The sequence below is a fragment of the Rattus norvegicus genome, chromosome 5 (genome assembly GCF_021556685.1).
Source record: "Rattus norvegicus strain SHRSP/BbbUtx chromosome 5, alternate assembly SHRSP_T2T, whole genome shotgun sequence".
NCBI lineage: Eukaryota > Metazoa > Chordata > Mammalia > Rodentia > Muridae > Rattus > Rattus norvegicus.
Window position 1 is genome coordinate 17,502,417 of NC_141538.1, and position 19,449 is coordinate 17,521,865.

General features: G+C 40.9%; 1 long non-coding RNA gene and 1 pseudogene across 1 annotated transcript in view; both read left to right on the top strand.

Moving 5' to 3' along the window:
* The first annotated feature begins 15,150 nt into the window (after positions 1-15,150).
* On the top strand, positions 15,151-16,410 carry Got2-ps2 (glutamic-oxaloacetic transaminase 2, pseudogene 2; annotated as a pseudogene).
* A 1,680-nt stretch (positions 16,411-18,090) lies between these two features.
* LOC148005644 (uncharacterized) overlaps positions 18,091-19,449 on the top strand; it is a 79,745-nt gene continuing 78,386 nt past the window's right edge. The window contains exon 1 of the long non-coding RNA XR_015620110.1: positions 18,091-18,549. This is a non-coding gene — a long non-coding RNA (uncharacterized LOC148005644). The remainder of the gene's footprint in view (positions 18,550-19,449) is intronic.

Genomic DNA, 19,449 nt, shown 5'->3' on the forward strand with positions numbered 1-19,449 from the left:
TCCAGACGGGTTTAGTGCAGAATTCTATCAAACCTTCATAGAAGACCTCATACCAATATTATCCAAACTATTCCACAAAATTGAAACAGATGGAGCCCTACCGAATTCCTTCTATGAAGCCACAATTACTCTTATACCTAAACCACACAAAGACACAACAAAGAAAGAGAACTTCAGACCAATTTCCCTTATGAATATCGACGCAAAAATACTCAATAAAATTCTGGCAAACCGAATTCAAGAGCACATCAAAACAATCATCCACCATGATCAAGTAGGCTTCATCCCAGGCATGCAGGGATGGTTTAATATACGGAAAACCATCAACGTGATCCATTATATAAACAAACTGAAAGAACAGAACCACATGATCATTTCATTAGATGCTGAGAAAGCATTTGACAAAATTCAACACCCCTTCATGATAAAAGTCCTGGAAAGAATAGGAATTCAAGGCCCATACCTAAACATAGTAAAAGCCATATACAGCAAACCAGTTGCTAACATTAAACTAAATGGAGAGAAACTTGAAGCAATCCCACTAAAATCAGGGACTAGACAAGGCTGCCCACTCTCTCCCTACTTATTCAATATAGTTCTTGAAGTTCTAGCCAGAGCAATCAGACAACAAAAGGAGATCAAAGGGATACAGATCGGAAAAGAAGAGGTCAAAATATCACTATTTGCAGATGACATGATAGTATATTTAAGTGATCCCAAAAGTTCCACCAGAGAACTACTAAAGCTGATAAACAACTTCAGCAAAGTGGCTGGGTATAAAATTAACTCAAATAAATCAGTTGCCTTCCTCTATACAAAAGAGAAACAAGCCGAGAAAGAAATTAGGGAAACGACACCCTTCATAATAGACCCAAATAATATAAAGTACCTCGGTGTGACTTTAACCAAGCAAGTAAAAGATCTGTACAATAAGAACTTCAAGACACTGAGGAAAGAAATTGAAGAAGACCTCAGAAGATGGAAAGATCTCCCATGCTCATGGATTGGCAGGATTAATATGGTAAAAATGGCCATTTTACCAAAAGCAATCTACAGATTCAATGCAATCCCCATCAAAATACCAATCCAATTCTTCAAAGAGTTAGACAGAACAATTTGCAAATTCATCTGGAATAACAAAAAACCCAGGATAGCTAAAGCTATCCTCAACAATAAAAGGACTTCAGGGGGAATCACTATCCCTGAACTCAAGCAGTATTACAGAGCAATAGTGATAAAAACTGCATGGTATTGGTACAGAGACAGACAGATAGACCAATGGAATAGAATTGAAGACCCAGAAATGAACCCACACACCAATGGTCACTTGATTTTTGACAAAGGAGCCAAAACCATCCAATGGAAAAAAGATAGTATTTTCAGCAAATGGTGCTGGTTCAACTGGAGGGCAACATGTAGAAGAATGCAGATCGATCCATCCTTATCACCCTGTACAAAGCTTAAGTCCAAGTGGATCAAGGACCTCCACATCAAACCAGACACACTCAAACTAATAGAAGAAAAACTAGGGAAGCATCTGGAACACATGGGCACTGGAAAAAATTTCCTGAACAAAACACCAATGGCTTATGCTCTAAGATCAAGAATCGACAAATGGGATCTCATAAAACTGCAAAGCTTCTGTAAGGCAAAGGACACTGTGGTTAGGACAAAACGGCAACCAACAGATTGGGAAAAGATCTTTACCAATCCTACAACAGATAGAGGCCTTATTTCCAAAATATACAAAGAACTCAAGAAGTTAGACCGCAGGGAAACAAATAACCCTATTAAAAATTGGGGTTCAGAGCTAAACAAAGAATTCACAGCTGAGGAATGCCGAATGGCTGAGAAACACCTAAAGAAATGTTCAACATCTTTAGTCATAAGGGAAATGCAAATCAAAACAACCCTGAGATTTCACCTCACACCAGTGCGATTGGCTAAGATCAAAAACTCAGGTGACAGCAGATGCTGGCGAGGATGTGGAGAAAGAGGAACACTCCTCCATTGTTGGTGGGATTGCAGACTGGTAAAACCATTCTGGAAATCAGTCTGGAGGTTCCTCAGAAAATTGGACATTGATCTGCCTGAGGATCCAGCTATACCTCTCTTGGGCATATACCCAAAAGATGCCTCAACATATAAAAGAGACACGTGCTCCACTATGTTCATCGCAGCCTTATTTATAATAGCCAGAAGCTGGAAAGAACCCAGATGCCCTTCAACAGAGGAATGGATACAGAAAATGTGGTACATCTACACAATGGAATATTACTCAGCTATCAAAAACAACGAGTTTATGAAATTCGTAGGCAAATGGTTGGAACTGGAAAATATCATCCTGAGTGAGCTAACCCAATCACAGAAAGACATACATGGTATGCACTCATTGATAAGTGGCTATTAGCCCAAATGCTTGAATTACCCTAGATCCCTAGAACAAACGAAACTCAAGACGGATGATCAAAATGTGAATGCTTCACTCCTTCTTTAAATGAGGAAAAAGAATACCCTTGGCAGGGAAGGGAGAGGCAAAGATTAAAACAGAGACTGAACGAACACCCATTCAGAGCCTGCCCCACATGTGGCCCATACATATACAGCCACCCAATTAGACAAGATGGATGAAGCAAAGAAGTGCAGACCGACAGGAGCCGGATGTAGATCGCTCCTGAGAGACACAGCCAGAATACAGCAAATATAGAGGCGAATGCCAGCAGCAAACCACTGAACTGAGAATAGGTCCCCTATTGAAGGAATCAGAGAAAGAACTGGAAGAGCTTGAAGGGGCTTGAGACCCCAAAAGTACAACAATGCCAAGCAACCAGAGCTTCCAGGGACTAAGCCACTACCTAAAGACTATACATGGACTGACCCTGGACTCTGACCACATAGGTAGCAATGAATATCCTAGTAAGAGCACCAGTGGAAGGGGAAGCCCTGGGTCCTGCTAAGACTGAACCCACAGTGAACTAGTCTATGGGGGGAGGGCGGCAATGGGGGGAGGGTTGGGAGGGGAACACCCATAAGGAAGGGGAGGGGGGAGGGGGATGTTTGCCCGGAAACCGGGAAAGGGAATAACACTCGAAATGTATATAAGAAATACTCAAGTTAATAAAAAAAAAAAAAGAATTGCTGCTTCATGGAAGCTGTCATTAACTGGCTTTGGACCTGCCATATACACCTTCCTCAGCATTGAGAGTAGCTTAAATTATAGTAAGTACTATCATTTATAATGAATGGAAGCAATGGGCAGCCCTTTGCTTCACACATACTTGTATTTGTCCACCCTCCTTCTGTTGTGACTCAGAATTCAAGGATCCCTTATTTCCTCAGCTTTTAACATCACAGAAAACAACAGTAAGCAGACACATTTAACATTCTGACTAAAGTCTTATATGCTACATCTTAAAAACTGTATAATGATTCCATGAAATTTTGAAAGTAACTTTTTACAAACTAAAAGAGTACACTTAGAGAAAAGAGAGGGCTTTGAGAGAGAGCTGCAGGGTCTCTGTAGTTTGCTTTGTTTTGGTTTGTTGGTTTCAAGACAGTTGAGACAGGCTCACCCATGTGGGGTAGGCTGGCCCCAAAAACATGTGATCCTTAATCTCTCCAGAATGTTGATGATATACCCCTAGACAATGCACCCCAAGCCTCAAGATATAACCTTCTAAAGCCAATTTATGGTTGTGCTCTTCACAACCCAAGGACTACTTACACAAGCAGACATGAATGGAACACAGGTTCCTTTCCAGCCTTCAAGGAGATCCCCTCTCTTGGACTGTCCCCTGCTCTGCTCTGTTCCTCTCCTACCCCAAAGAGGTTACAAGAATGGCTTCCTCCTGCCCTTACTCTCTGCCCCTCACCGATGCTTCTGATTCTTTTTAGATCTCCAGTGACAGCTGGTCCTTCCCCAGATGCTGCATGTCCTAGTCCTTCATAGGCATCCACTTAACTTTTGAAAACTTTAGAGCCCTAAGCTCCTGCATGTGTGCATAGAGAAGCCAGAGAGGCTTTGAGTTTCTCCTTAACCCTACATCCATCCCTCATGAGAAAAAAAGGAAGACAAAATTCCAAGTGGATGAGTGGATGCCTTTGGATCCTGAAGGGTACAGTCTATACATGTAGTAATTACTATTTATAGACATGAAACTATTGAAAGAATGCATGTCAATGACCAGATGAAACAGGAATGTGCATACATTGTGTTCCCAAGAATTGGAATGATTTCCTGCTTTCTATACCACACAGATGCCTCCTGAAACACAGTAAGGTTTGGCAAAAGTAAAAGCTGAGCAGAAAACCATGATGACAGAATGTGTGTACTGTTGTAGGTACCAACTCTACCTCATGCAGACTTACAGTACGAAAATAACAGTCATACTAAACACTAACATTCTAGTGCCTTCTAAAGTGGCCTTTTAGTTTTGAGGTAGACTTGTCAAACATTTTGCAACCTTCTTAAGTTACACATATTTATATCATGGTTCATTTTTAAATTTTTCATAGCCAAGTATTTTTACATCCTATCTTTACTAGTTACTGTAGGTTTGGTAGAAATGCCAGCACCTAACATTTAAATAGTCACTGACAAGTGACAAGAAGTATTTTTTGATGCTTTTTTTTTTCTTCCATACATTACATCCCAATTGCAATTCCCCTCCCTCCACTCCTCTCAATCCCTCCCCCCATTTCCCCTCCCCCACAGATCCACTCCTCCTCATGACACTAAGGCTAGGTATAGGTCTATGAGCTGAGCAGAATATCATTATGAATCATTTTACTAACTTTCTGTTTTTGTCAATCATATTTGGTTCTATCCTGGGTCTCTGAGATGTCCTACCTCTGGTTCCTGGCCATTCAGGCAGTATCAGGAATGGACTCCCTCTTGTGCCATGGCTCTCAAATTGGACCAGTCATTGATTGCTCACTCCCATAAGTTCTGTGACCCTATTACCCAAGACCTGATTTCAAGTTGTACTACACAACTATAGTAATAGCAAACACATGGTATTAGTATAAAAACAGACACATTGATCAATGGTATTGAATTGAAGACCCAATGTAAATACACACACCTATAGATATCTGATTTTTATAAAGAAGCCAGAAATGCACAATGGAAAAAAGAAAGCATCTTCAATAAACTGTGCTGCTCTAACTGGATTTTAGCATGTAAAAGAATGCAAATAGATCCATAGATCTGCACAAAACTCAAGTCCAAATGAGTTAAAGACCTCAACATAAATCAGACACACTAAATCTAATAGAATAGAAAGTTGGAATAGCCTTAGATGTGTTGATACAGAAGACAACTACATGAACTGAACACAGGAATTGTTATTGAATGAAAATTTTAATTAACTCCACATCAGTAAGCTAATATCCAAAATATATGAAGAACTCAAGGAAGGCATCAACAAGCCAAATAACCCAATTAAAAATATAAACTGAGAATTCTCAACAAAAGAATAAGAAACACCTGGAGATAACTGGTCCCTCAGGAATATTGTTATCCCTAAGCTCACAGGTGAGACCACCACTTTTGCTCCAAGAACTAGGCAAAGAGGGACCCACCAGAAGCCCACAAGGCACAGGATCTGTGAAACAGCCAGGGACAGAGTCCTTCCTGTTTACAGCAGTGCCCCGGAGGTAACCTTATGACGCACCTCTCCACACCCAAATCCCACCCAGAGAGCTGGTTTCCGAGGAGTACTGGCATACAAGATCACAGGTTCACAGGCCCACAGAAGGGAAAAGCTCCAGTCAAAGACAGCAAGACCAAAACACCAGAGATAAATAGATGACAAGAGGCAAGCACAAGAAACTAAGCAACAGAAAGCAAGGCTACTTGTCATGATCAGAACCCAGTCCTCCCACCATGTCAAGTCCTGGATACCCCAACACACCAGAAAAGCAAGATTTGGATTTAAAAATCACATCTCATGATGATGATAGAAAAGAGCATCTCAAGGACAGCAGATATCATAAAAACATTTAAATAACAGTCAAAGAAAATGTAAAATGCAAACAGCTCCTAACCCAAAACATCCAGGAAATCTGGGACACAATGGGAAGACCAAACCAAAGGATAATAGGTATAGAAGAGATTGAAGACTCCCAACTTAAAGGGATAGTAAATATCTTCAACAAAATTATAGAAGAAAAAACTTCTCTAACCTAAAGAAAAGGATAACCATAAACAAACCAAAAGCCTACAGAACCCTAAATAGATGGGAACAGAAAAGAAATCCATTTGGTCACATAATAATGAAAACACCAAATACACAAAACAAATAATGCATATTGAAAGCAGTAAGGGAAAAAGGTCAAGTAAAATATAAAGATAGTCCTATCAGAATTACACCAGACTTCTCATCAGAAACTCTAAAAGACATAAGACCCTGGACAGATGTCATACAGACTCTAAGGGAACAAAAATGTCAACACAGACTGCTCTACCCAGCAACACTCTCAATTAACATAGATGGAGAAACCAAGATTTTCCAAAACCAAGTTTAAACAATGTCTTTCCAGAAATCCAGACCTACAAAGGATAATAGATGGAAAACTCTATAGGATGATATCATTTCACAGGTGAAGGCTGGTACAAGACAGAATGAGGCCTGTCAGTGAATGAGAAGGAGAGATGGGTAAGAGAAAAGATTTATGGAAGAGGAGGAGACTGGAATCCAGGAGAAGAGGGAGGGAAACAGTGGAGAAAACATGGAGGTAGATATTAAGATTCCTCTCTGCACACTTACAGGTTGTTATGACCTGTTAAGGGATGGATTAGACAGGACTTGCATGTCTAGGTGGGCAATTATATCTTATCAATTGGATCAGAGATTATTTTGTTGTGTATTCTTTTATATGGTGATTTAATAAAATGTAAGAGACCATGTGGTTTCTAGAGACATGTATGTCTGGCATGGTGACAACCTACCTTGGGAACTCAATGGGTAGAGAGATCATTGACAGGCTCAGAGAAGCCATTAACAGTGTACTATTGGAAAAAGCAAAGCATGTGAGAGGCTTTGCTGACTGAGATGAACATATCTACCAGATATCTTGGGGCATTATGGTGCCAGACCTAGTGCACAGTAAAAGACACCATTTTTTTTATAATTTTACAGAAAGAAAACTCCAACACAAGGACAGAAACTACATCTTAGAAAAAGCAAGACAGTAATCAACTTGCAATTAAACCAAAAGAAGAGAGACACACAAACATAATTACACCTCTAACAAAAACAACAGGAATCCTCCCGTTACATAATAGTCAAAACACCAAATGCACAAAACAAAGAAAGAATATTAAAAGCAGTAAGGGGAAAAGGTCAAGTAACATATAAAGGAAGACCTAACAGAATCACACCAGACTTCTCACCAGAGACTATGAAAGTCAGAAGATCCTGGACAGAAGTTATACAGACCCTAAGAGAACAAAAATGCCAGCCCAGGTTATTGTCTCCAGAAAAATTCTAAATTAACATAAATTAAGAGACCAAGATATTCCATGACAAAACCAAATTTACATAATATCTTTCTACAAATCGAGCCCTACAAAGAATAATAAATGGTAAAGCCCAACACGGGAAGGCAAGCTGCACCCTAGAAAAAGCAAGAGATGAATCATTTTGCAATAAAATGAAGAGAAGCACACAAACATAATCTCACCTCCAAATTTGAAGATAACAGGAAACAGCAATCACTATTCCTTAATATCTATCAATATCATTGAACTCAATTCCCCAATAAAAAGACACAGATTAACAAACTAGATGTGTAATGAAGACCCAACATTTTGCTCCCTATAGGAAACACACCTCAGAGACAAAGACAGACACTACCTCAGAGTAAAAGGTTGGAAAACAGCTTTCCAAGCTAATGATCTGAAGAAGCAAGGTGGAGTAGCCATTCTAATATCGAATAAAATCAATTTTCAACCAAATGCCATCAAAAAAGATAAGGAAGGACACTTCATATTCATCAAAGGGAAAAATCCAGCAAGATGAACTCTCAATCTTAAATATCTATGCCCCAAATACAAGGGCACCTACATATATAAAAGAAACCTTATGAAAGCTCAAAGCATGCTTTGCACCTCACGGAATAATAGTAGGAGGTTTCAACATGCCACTATCATCAATGGACAGATCATGGTAACAGAAATTAAACAGAGACATAGACAGACTAAGAGAAGTTATGAACCAAATGGACTTAACAGACATTTATAGAAGATTCTATCCTAAAACAAAAGGATATACATTCTTCTCACCATGTCATGGTACTTTCTTCAAAAGTGACCACATAATTGGTCACAAAACAGGCCTCAACAGATACAAAAAGATAGAAATAATCTCATGTGTCTTATCAGACCACCACAGGTTAAAGCTGGTCTTCAATAACAATAAGGAAAAAACGTCCACATATACATGGAAGTTGAACAATGTCTACTCAATGATAACCAGGTCAAGGAAGAAAAAAAGAAAGAAACTAAAGACTTCTTAGAATTTAATGAAAATGAAGGTACAACATAACCAAATTTATGGGACACAATGACAACTGTGCTAAGAGGAAAACTCATTGCTCTGAGTGCCTGCAGAAAGAAACAGGAGAAAGCATATATCAACTGCTTGACAGCACACCTAAAAGCTCTAGAACAAAAAGAAGCAAATACACCCAGGCGGGGTAGAAGGCAGGAAAAAATCAAACGCAAAACTGAAATCAACCAAGTAGAAACAAAAGAACTACACAAAGAATCAACAGAATGAAAAGCTGGTTCTTTGAAAAAATCAACAAGATAGATAAATCCTTAGCCAGCCTAACCAGAGGACACAAAGAATGTGTCCAAATTAACAAAATCAGAAATGAAAAGGGAGACACAACAAAATAAGAAGAAATTCAAAAATTCAACAGATTCTACTACAAAAGGCTATATACAACAAAACTTGAAAATCTGGGGGAAATGGACAATTTCCTAGACAGATACCAGGTACCAAAGTTAAATCAGGAACAGATAAACCACTTAAACAACTCCATAACTCCTAAAGAAACATAAGCAGTCATTAAAGGTCTGCCAACCAAAAAGAGCCCAGGTCCAAATGGGTTCAGTGCAGAATTCTATCAGACCTTCATAGAAGACCTCATACCAATACTATCCAAACTATTCCACAAAATTGAAACAGATAGAGCGCTACTGCATTCCTTCTATGAAGCCACAATTACACTTATACCTAAACCATACAAAGACCCAACAAAGAAAGAGAACTTCAGGCCGACTTCCCTTATGAATATCAACCCAAAATAATCAATAAAATTCTTGCAAACCGAATCGAATAACACATCAAAACTATCATCCACCATGATCAAGTAGGCTTCATCCCAGGGATGCAGGCATGGTTTAATACGGAAAACCATCAACATAATCCACTATATAAACAAACGGAAAGATAAAAACCACATGATCATTTCATTAGATGCTGAGAAATCATTTGACAAAATTCAACACCAGGTCATGATAAATGTCCTGGAAAGAACAGGAATTCAAGGCCCATACCTAAACATAGTAAAAGCCATATACAGCAAACCAGTTGCTAACATTAAACTAAATGGAGAGAAACTTGAAGCAATCCCACTAAAATCAGGGACTAGACAAGGCTGCCCACTCTCTCCCTACTTATTCAATATAGTTCTCAATGTCCTAGCCAGAGCAATCAGACAACAAATAGAGATCGAAGGGATACAGATTGGAAAGGAAGAAGTCAAAATATCAGTATTTGCAGATGATATGATAGTATATTTAAGTGATCCCAAATGTTCCACCAGAGAACTACTAAATCTGATAAAAAACCTTCAGCAAAGTAGCTGGGTATAAAAATAACTCAAATAAATCAGTAGCCTTCCTCTACACAAAAGAGAAAAAAGCTGAGAAAGAAATGAGGGAAAATGACACCCTTCATAATAATCCCAAATAATATAAAATACCTCAGTGTGACTTTAACCTAGCAAGTGAAAGATCTGTATGATAAGAACTGCAAGCCTCTGAAGAAAGAAATTGAAGAAGACCTCAGAAGATGGAAAGATCTCCCATACCCACGGATTGGCAGGATTAATATAGTAAAAATGGCCATTTTACCAAAAGCCATCTACAGATTCAATGCAATCCCCATCAAAATACCAATCCAATTCTTCAGAGAGTTAGACAGAACAATTTCCAAATTCATCTGGAATAACAAAAAACCCAAGAGAGCTAAAACTATACTCAACAATAAAAGGACTTCTGGGGGAATCACTATCCCTGAACTCAAGCAGTATTACAGAGCAATAGTGATAAAAACTGCATGGTATTGGTACAGAGACAGACAGATAGACAAGTGGAATAGAATCGAAGACTCAGGAATGAACCCACACACCTATGGGCACTTGATTTTTGACAAAGGAGCCAAAACCATCCAATGGAAAAAAGATAGCATTTTCAGCAAATGGTGCTGGTACAACTGGAGTTCGGTATGTAGAAGAATGCATATCGATCCATGCTTATTACCCTGTACAAAGCTTAAATCCAAGTGGTTCAAGGACCTCCACATCAAACCAGATACACTCAAACTAATAGAAGAAAAAGTGGGCACTGGAGAAAATTTCCTGAACAAAACACCAGTGGCTTATGCTCTAAGATCAAGAATCAACAAAGGGGATCTCATAAAACTGCAAAGCTTCTGTAAGGCAAAGGATACTGTTGTTAGGACAAAATGGCAACCAAAAGATCGGCAAAGATCTTTACCAATCCTACAACTGATAAAGGGTTTATATCTAAAATATACAAAGAATTCACAAAGTTAGACTGTAAGGAGATAAATAACTCTATTAAAATGGGGTCCAGAACTAAACAAAGAATTCACAGCTGAGGAATGTCGAATGGCTGAGTAGCACCTAAAGAATTATTCAACATCTTTAGTCATAAGGGAAATGCAAATCAAAACAACCCTGAGATTCCCCATCACACCAGTCAGAATGACTAAGATCAAAATCTCCGGTCACAGCAGATGCTGGCGAGGATGTGGAGAAAGAGAAAAACTCCTCCATTGTTGGTGCGATTGCAGACTGGTACAACCATTCTGGAAATCAGTCTGGAGGTTCCTCAGAAAATTGGACATTGAACTGCCTGAGGATCCAGCTATACCTCACTTGGGCATAAACCCAAAAGTTGCCCCAACATACAACAAAGGCACGTGCTCCACTATGTTCATAGCAGCCTTATATATAATAGCTGGAAAGAAGCTGGAAAGAACCCAGATGCCCTTCAACAGAGGAATGGATACAGAAAATGTGGTACAATGGAATACTACTCAGCTATCAAAAACAATGACTTTATGAAATTCATTGGCAAATGGTTGGAACTGGAAAATAACATCCTGAGTGAGGTAACACAATCACAGAAAAACACACATGGCATGCAATCATTGATAAGTGGATATTTGCCCAAATGCTCGAATTACCCTAGATGCACAGAAGACATGAAACTCAAGAAGGATGATCAAAATGTGGTTGCTTCACTCCTTCCTTAAAAGGGGAATAAGAATACCCTTAGGAGGGGATAGGGAGGCAAAGTTTAGAACAGAGACTGAAGGAACACCCATTCAGAGTCTTCCCCACTTGTAGCCCATTCATATACAGCCACCAAACCAGATAAGATGGATGAAGCAAAGAAGTGCAGGCTGACAGGAACCAGATGTAGATCTCTCCTGAGAGAGACAGTTGGAATATGTCAAATACATAGACGAATGCCAGCAGCAAACCAGTGAACTGAGTACGGGACCCCCGTTGAAGGAATCGGAGAAAGGACTGAAAGAGCTAAAGGGGCTTGAGAGCCCATATGAACCACAGTGCCAACCAACCAGAGCTTCCAGGGACTAAGCCACTACCCAAAGACTATACATTGACTGAACCTGGGCTCCCACTACATAGGTAGCAATGAATAGCCTAGTAAGGGCACCAGTGGAAGTGGAAGCCCTTGGTCCTGCCAAGGCTGGACCCCCAGTGAACGGGATTCTTGGGGGGAGGGGGGTAATTGGGGAGAATTTGGAGGGGAACACCCATTTAGACTGGGAGGGGGAGGGGTTGGGGGATTTTGGCATTGAAACCGGGGAACGAATAACATTTGAAATGTAAATAAGAAATACCCAATTTAATAAAGATGAAAAAAAACAAAACAGGAATCAACAATCACTTTTCCTTAATCTCTGTCAACATCAGTAGTCTCATTTTCGCAGTTAAATGGCATAGATTAACAGACTAGATACATAAACAAGACCCAGCATCTTGCTGCATATTGAAGAAGTACCTCAATGACAAAGACCGGCAGTACCTCAAAGTAAAAGGCTGGAAAAATATATCTAAACAAATGGTCCCAAGCTGGAGTATCCATTCTAATATTGAACAAAATCAACTTTTAACCAAAAGTTACCAAAAAAAAGATAATGAAGGTACTTCATACTTATCTAAGGAAAAATCTACCAATTTGAACTATAGGTAAAATGGAGTCTGAAGTTAAAATGACTAAGACATGATGCCCTTTTCCTGTTCCCAACAATATAAGAACACACACAAACACATGATGAAATCAAAAAAAGAATAAAGAAAAAATGATTTTCAAATGAGTCTTTTATGTTATTTTAATTTTAATTATTGGTATGTGTTGGCCTGTGTACAGGAGTGCAGGTGCCCATAGAGGTGAGAGGCATTAGATGCCGTTAGCTATAGTGCTATTTTGAAGTCCCTGACTTAATGCTGGGAACTGAACTTGGGTGCTCTACAGCAGTAGTACATGTGCTCTTAACTCCTGAGCCAATCTCTGCAGCCCACAATGTGAGATTCTTAATGAGCCAACCTATGGTATAAGCCAACCAAATTCTTATAGTAACTTTGAAGAGTTCAAGAATCCAAACCTTCTGGACTCCCACTGTGGAAGCATAACAGTCTCATCAATCTGAATTAGAATTCCCACTTGGCTGCATTCAACTGATTTAGAGCATTTTAAAAGTTAATTCTCAACATTGTTACAGCTTTTCAACTGTGCTATTCAAATGATCAAAGTACAGCCCATTATACAGCAGTTCTTTCTGGCTGGGCTTCAGTAGAGTTGAATCCAGTTGGACTGACCCACTTTGTGGCCACAGTTAACCTAAACCACGGAGTCCAAAGTCCTGGAGAGCCTTGGGTTTGCCCAGCACCACATCAACATACAAATATATCGTCGCTATTTGGTACTACTATTGGCATTGGCTTCGAAGTACCCTTGTTTCGTATTCATTGGGCATTTTTATCTGGGGATATATATTGTTATATCAGCATCTGTGTACATGCCACAACTCCATGCCAGGGCAGGGATCCTCAGCAACAAACTCCTCCTCCTTTGTTCTTTGAGTTCTTTGAGGTGAAACTTGTAATCTACTACCTCCACTTCTGCAGAGTTTATCATCCTTCTCTCTTTTGAGCAGAGTAATCTTTTCTAATATGCCTCCCACTTCCTGGATGTTGTACTCTCATGTGTATCAGCTTTCTGTCTAGCCCCCACCATGGTCACATGTTGCATAGATACAGGAGACCAGGTTTAGATTTTCCCAGTACATAACTTCTCAGCTCTCCATAACAGAACTGCCTCTGTCTTGATGTTTCCTTGACAGGGGGCCTTTCCAAAGTTCTTTCCTACACAATCTTTTTCTTATTAGAGAAGCTAACCATGAGAAATCTCACTTTTTTTTTTACTTAATTAACACCTACTCTTTCCCTCCTAGTGACCTCCACTGTATCTCTTGCCCATACATTCTTGAGTTTTTCATATTTCTGAGATTTTTATCCTTTCTACCAGGATGCTCAGGGAGAAATTCTACTAATTCACTCTATTCTTCAATTTTGCCCTCCTCTACTCTTAGTTAAGTTTACTATCTACATCACAGTTGTCAAGCCAGGGTTAATCCTGACATTCTCCAGAGAAAACCAAGTTCACCATTTGGAGCCAAATTTAAAGCAAGCATTATTAAATATTAAAAACTAACCAAGAGATGGACTTTGGTCGGGATCATTTGGAATATCCCAGGTGAGACTGGCCTTAAGCCACATGTTGCAGGAGTTTATAAGGACAAGCTTACATGCTACTGTACTTTTCCATGGGGCTTTGTTATTTTCCAAGCTCTATAGTTCTCAGAATTCCAGGAAGTTACCTGGTTTTCGGTAGGTGGGGCATACACGTTAATTTTGGGCACGATAGCAGGACGTCTATCATCTCTTCTTACTACACAAATGCGAAACAAAATTGTTTATTGGATTGTAATAAGAGACCAAATTAAAGACTCTTTGAGTAAAACTTCCATTTTGAATAAGTGTGTCAAGTTCCCAAGACCTTCCTGGATAATTTGCATCCTGCGTGGCAGAGAGAAAATGTACATAGGTAACTGACATCCTGGTTAGCAAGTCAAGACATAAATGCTAGGCAAATCACTCTGCCACCGTGAAATAAACCAACCAATGAGAACAGAATAAGTGTAGAACATTGGGAAATGTTCCTAGAAAAGTCCCCTATCACTGAATCCTGATTGGTTTAAAAACTTAACTGTGACTTTGTTGGGCTTAGTCTGGTGCTGCATTGTATTCAAATGCTAAACCATACCCCTAGATCTGGTTGTCCCAAGACAAGCAAATTTCTGCATGCAAGATTTGTTGTGCAAACCTTGCTCCCTAAATTACTTGGCCAATAAAAGGATATATCCTGTGATTGGGCAGTAGAAAGAGCAAGATGGAACTTTTTGGGAGAGAGAAAGGAACTCTAGGAAGAAATAAGAGGAAGGCCTTTCTCCAGGAGACAGGAGAGTAGATGGACGTAACTACAGACCTGGAAGGTACACCTAGACACATGGCTGCATAGGGCTCAGTGGCTGGGTTAACTTAGATCAGCTAGTTGAGAGTCTGCCCAGCTAAGGCCTAAGCTTTGAAATATTATAAGGTCTCCGTGCAGTTGTTTGGAAAACTAGCTGTTTAAAGAATAATATTAATTTCCAGAATTAATTTTATAGAAAATAGGCCCAGGGAAGTCACTGTCCTCATCTTTTAGGAGACCGCACCTAGATTCCAGCAGCAGCTTCCCCTGATCTCGGCTCTACCACCATCCACTGCCGTCTTACCACCCATCATGGCCCTCCTGCACTCCGGTCGCGTCCTCTCCGGGATGGCTGCTGCCTTTCACTCAGGTCTTGCAGCTGCAACCTCTGCCAGAGCCAGCTCCTGGTGGACCCATGTTGAAATGGAACCTCCAGATCCCATCCTGGGAGTGACCGAAGCCTTCAAGAGAGATACCAACAGCAAGAAGATGAACCTGAGAGTTGGTGCCTACAGGGATGATAACGGAAAGCCTTACATGCTCCCCAATATCCGGAAGGCAGAGGTCCAGATTGCTGGAAACAATTTGGACAAAGAATACCTACCCATCGGGGGACTGGCTGAATTTTGTAAGGCTTCTGCAGACCTGGCCCTGGGCGAGAACAACGAAGTGTTGAAAAGCTGCGGGTTTGTTACTGTGCAGACCGTTTCCGGGACTGGAGCCTTAAGGGTCAGAGTCAGTTTTCTGCAAAGATTTTTTAAGTTCAGCCGAGATGTCTTTCTGCCCAAACCATCCTGGGGAACTACACACCCATCTTCAGGGATGCCGGCATGCAGACTTCTCCAGAGCCTTACAAGACACATCAAAAATCCCAGAGCAGAGTGTTCTCCTTCTGCACACTTGCGCTCAAAACCCCATGGGCGTGGACCTGCGACCAGAGCAGTGGAAGGAAATGGAGTCAGTGGTGAAGAAAAAGAATCTCTTCGCATTCTTTAACATGGCCTGCCAAGGCTTTGCCAACGGTGATGGTGATAAGGACGCCTGGGCCATGTGGCACTTCATCGAGCAGGGCATCAATGTCTGCCTCTGCCAACCGTATGCCAAGAACATGGGCCTGTACGGTGAGCGTGTGGGAGCCTTCACGGTGGTCTGCAAAGATGTAGAAGAAGCCAAAAGGGTGGAGTCACAGCTGAAGATCCTGATCCGCCCCTTATATTCCAACCCGCCTCTCAATGGAGCGGGGATCGTTGCAACCATCCTGACTTCTCCAGACTTGCAAAAGCAATGGTTGCAAGGTGTGAAAGGCGTGGCTGACCGCATCATCAGCATAAGTACCCAGTTGGTCTCCAACCTGAAGAAAGAGGGCTCGTCCCACAACTGGCAGCACATCATCGACCTAAAGCCGCAGGTGAAGCGCCAAGGAGTTCTCAGTCTACATGACAAAGGATGGCCGAATCTCCGTGGCAGCGGTCACCTCTGGCAATGTGGGCTACCTCGCCCAAGCCATTCACCAGGTCACCAAGTAATCACCATGTGCAAAGAAACAGAGACCACTTTCCTTTCAGCCTTTGCGCTTGTAAAAGTCACATGCAGGGTGAAGGAGTGTGGATGGTGGTGAGTAGATCCTGTTTTCAACGGTGCATAACACTTGGCGATTGAACTCCTTTCTCGGAAAAGAGGTAGGGCAGAGGCTCCCATGACTGGTAAGTAGAACTTCGTCAGTTCTAAACCAAACTCTCCCTCATCCTTTTGTCTCCAGCTTTTCTGAAAGTTTACACATGCAAGAAAATCACAGCACCAAAAACCTGTCAGCCATGGCATCGGAATAGGTCAGAAGCTTTACCTAAAGTCTCAGATGGTGTCAGGGGTTCCCCTGTGGACCCCGGTAGAGCCTCTCATATTAGACGCTGTAAGAGAAAAATAACTAGTTCTGTCACTAACAGTTGTATAGTTTGTCCTCGTGGTGTGGAGCAACTGTGTCAGCAGACCACATTATGGAAATTATGCTTTACAAAAACCAAAAGGTCTGCTACCACGTCAACAGGGACAGCAGAAGATATAATGTCTTGTCTGCCTGCCTCTTCTTGTCATTGCTGTTCTATAGCCTAGAGTTTCATCCCATTCTACTGCTTGGTTGACCATCAACCTCATCCTATCACGAGTTAGCTAAGAATAAACAACATAGTTTTTCTGCTCATGCCATAGCCTTCTCTCTCAACAAAGAGCCATGGAGAGTGGGACCCTGCCCTTGATTTCAGTGTCCTCTTCAGTGATTGATTGACTCCTTCGGGTGTGGGGCCTCTGCCCAGCTGGATGCCTTCATTCATCCTGACTGCAGCCTGTCTTCCCATGAGTTAGACATGCAGGGTAGGATCAGAAGGAGATATTCTGGGGTTTGTGTGCTACCAGCCTGGCTCAGACTCAGCCCTTGGGAAAGATAACCACCATCTGCTCTAATCATGTAGACATACCGCTGCCTGGTTTTTGCTGTTACAATGAAATTACTATAGACCCCAAAAAAAGTTTATAGAAAATATTATTTTAAATCTTTCTATATAACTTATCACAGATATTTGTGGTTTTCAGGCTTAAAAGCTCTGTAACATTCTGGATCCGGGTTAGAGTTTACCTCCCAAGTCCATTCTGCTTCATATAAGATATATATATATATACACACATATATATATATATATATATGAAAATCATTGGAAATAGGTAAATTAAATAAATCAAACTGAAACAAATCTATATTTAAAAAAACAACAAAAGTCATGAAATAGAAAGGGACTAACTAAGAAGAAAACGGAGATGGCAGGTGACAGGAGCAGAGATGGGAGAAGGTGCTCAGGAGAATATTGCTGTAATAAATCACTGTGATCAAGCAACTTATAGAAGAAGAGTTATTTGGGGCCTTACAGTTCCAGAGGGATAAGAGTCTGACACTGTCATAGCACGGAAGGAAACTTGACAACAAGTGGGCACAGCAACTTGAGCTGGAATATGAGAACTAAGAGCTCGCAGTTCCAACCACAAACATGAAGCAAAAAAATGAACTCGGGATAGCAGAGACTTTTAAACTTCACAGCCCACTCTCAACAATGCATTTTCTCCATTAAGTTCACACATCTTAAGCTTCTTGGAATGGCTTTTTCACCTTGGGATGAGGTATTCAAATGCTCTAGAATGTGGAGAAGGATCTTTTTTTTTTTTTTTGAAGATTTTTTTCTTTATTAACGAGTATTTCTTATTTACATTTCGAATGTTATTCCCTTTCCTGGTTTCCAGGCCCACATCCCCCTAACCCGTCCCCTTCCCCTTCAATATAAGTGTTCCCCTCCCCATCTTGCCATCCTGCCCCCATTACCGCCCTCTCTCCAACAATCACGTTCACTGGGTGTTCAGTCTTAGCAGGACCAAGGGCTTCCCCTTCCACTGGTGATCTTACTAGGATATTCATTGCTACCTATGAGGTTGGAGCCCAGGGTCAGTCCATGTATGGTCTTTGGGTAGTGACTTAGTCCCTGGAAGCTCTGGTTGCTTGGCATTGTTGTACATATGGGGTCTCGAGCCCCTTCAAGCTCTTCCAGTCCTTTCTCTGATTCCTTCAACGGCGATCCCGTTCTCAGTTCAGTGATTTGCTGCTGGCATTCGTCTATGTATTTGCTGTATTCTGGCTGTGTCTCTCAGGAGCGATCTACATCTGGCTCCTGTCGGCCTGCACTTCTTTGCTTCATCCATCTTATCTAATTGGGTGGCTGTATAAGTATGGGCCACATGTGGAGCAGGCTCTGAATGGGTGTTCCTTCTGCCTCTGTTTTAAACTTTGCCTCCCTATTCCCTGCCAAGGGTATTCATGTTCCCCTTTTAAAGAAGGAGTGAAGCATTCGCATTTTGATCATCCCTCTTGAGTTTCATGTGTTCTGTGCATCTAGGGCAATTCAAGCATTTGGGCTAATGGCCACTTATCAGTGAGTGCATACCATGTGTGTTTTTCTGTGATTGGGTTACCTCACTCAGGATGATATTTTCCAGTTCCATCCATTTGCCTATGAATTTCATAAAGTAATTGTTTTTGATAGCTGAGTAATATTCCATTGTGTAGATGTACCTCATTTTCTGTATCCATTCCTCTGTTGAAGGGCATCTGGGTTCTTTCCAGGAGAAGCATCTTCTTTAAACCACTCGAGTAAATATTTCTAAATTATATCATAATCATATATGAAACATTCATTAGAAAAAAACATTATCCTGTATAATTAATGTGTGTTGCTTTAAAAAGAAGGGAGGGGAAGAAGATTAGATGTTTAAGACTTCATAGTAAACTTTTTCCACTACTGAAGATGCTACTCATGTTCTCATGAAAGGAAAAATATTGGCCCAGGATCTCCAAGACCAAATTCCTGGCCAAGTTCTCAGCCCAAAGGAAATGAATTTACCTCAGAGAAACATGGGACAGGGATATGGAACAAAGGCAGGAGAGAGAAGGAAGAGGGGAAAAGGTGAAGGGGACAAAGGAGAGGGGAGAAAATGGGCAAGGGAGAGGGGAAACGAGTACTTGTCCCAGA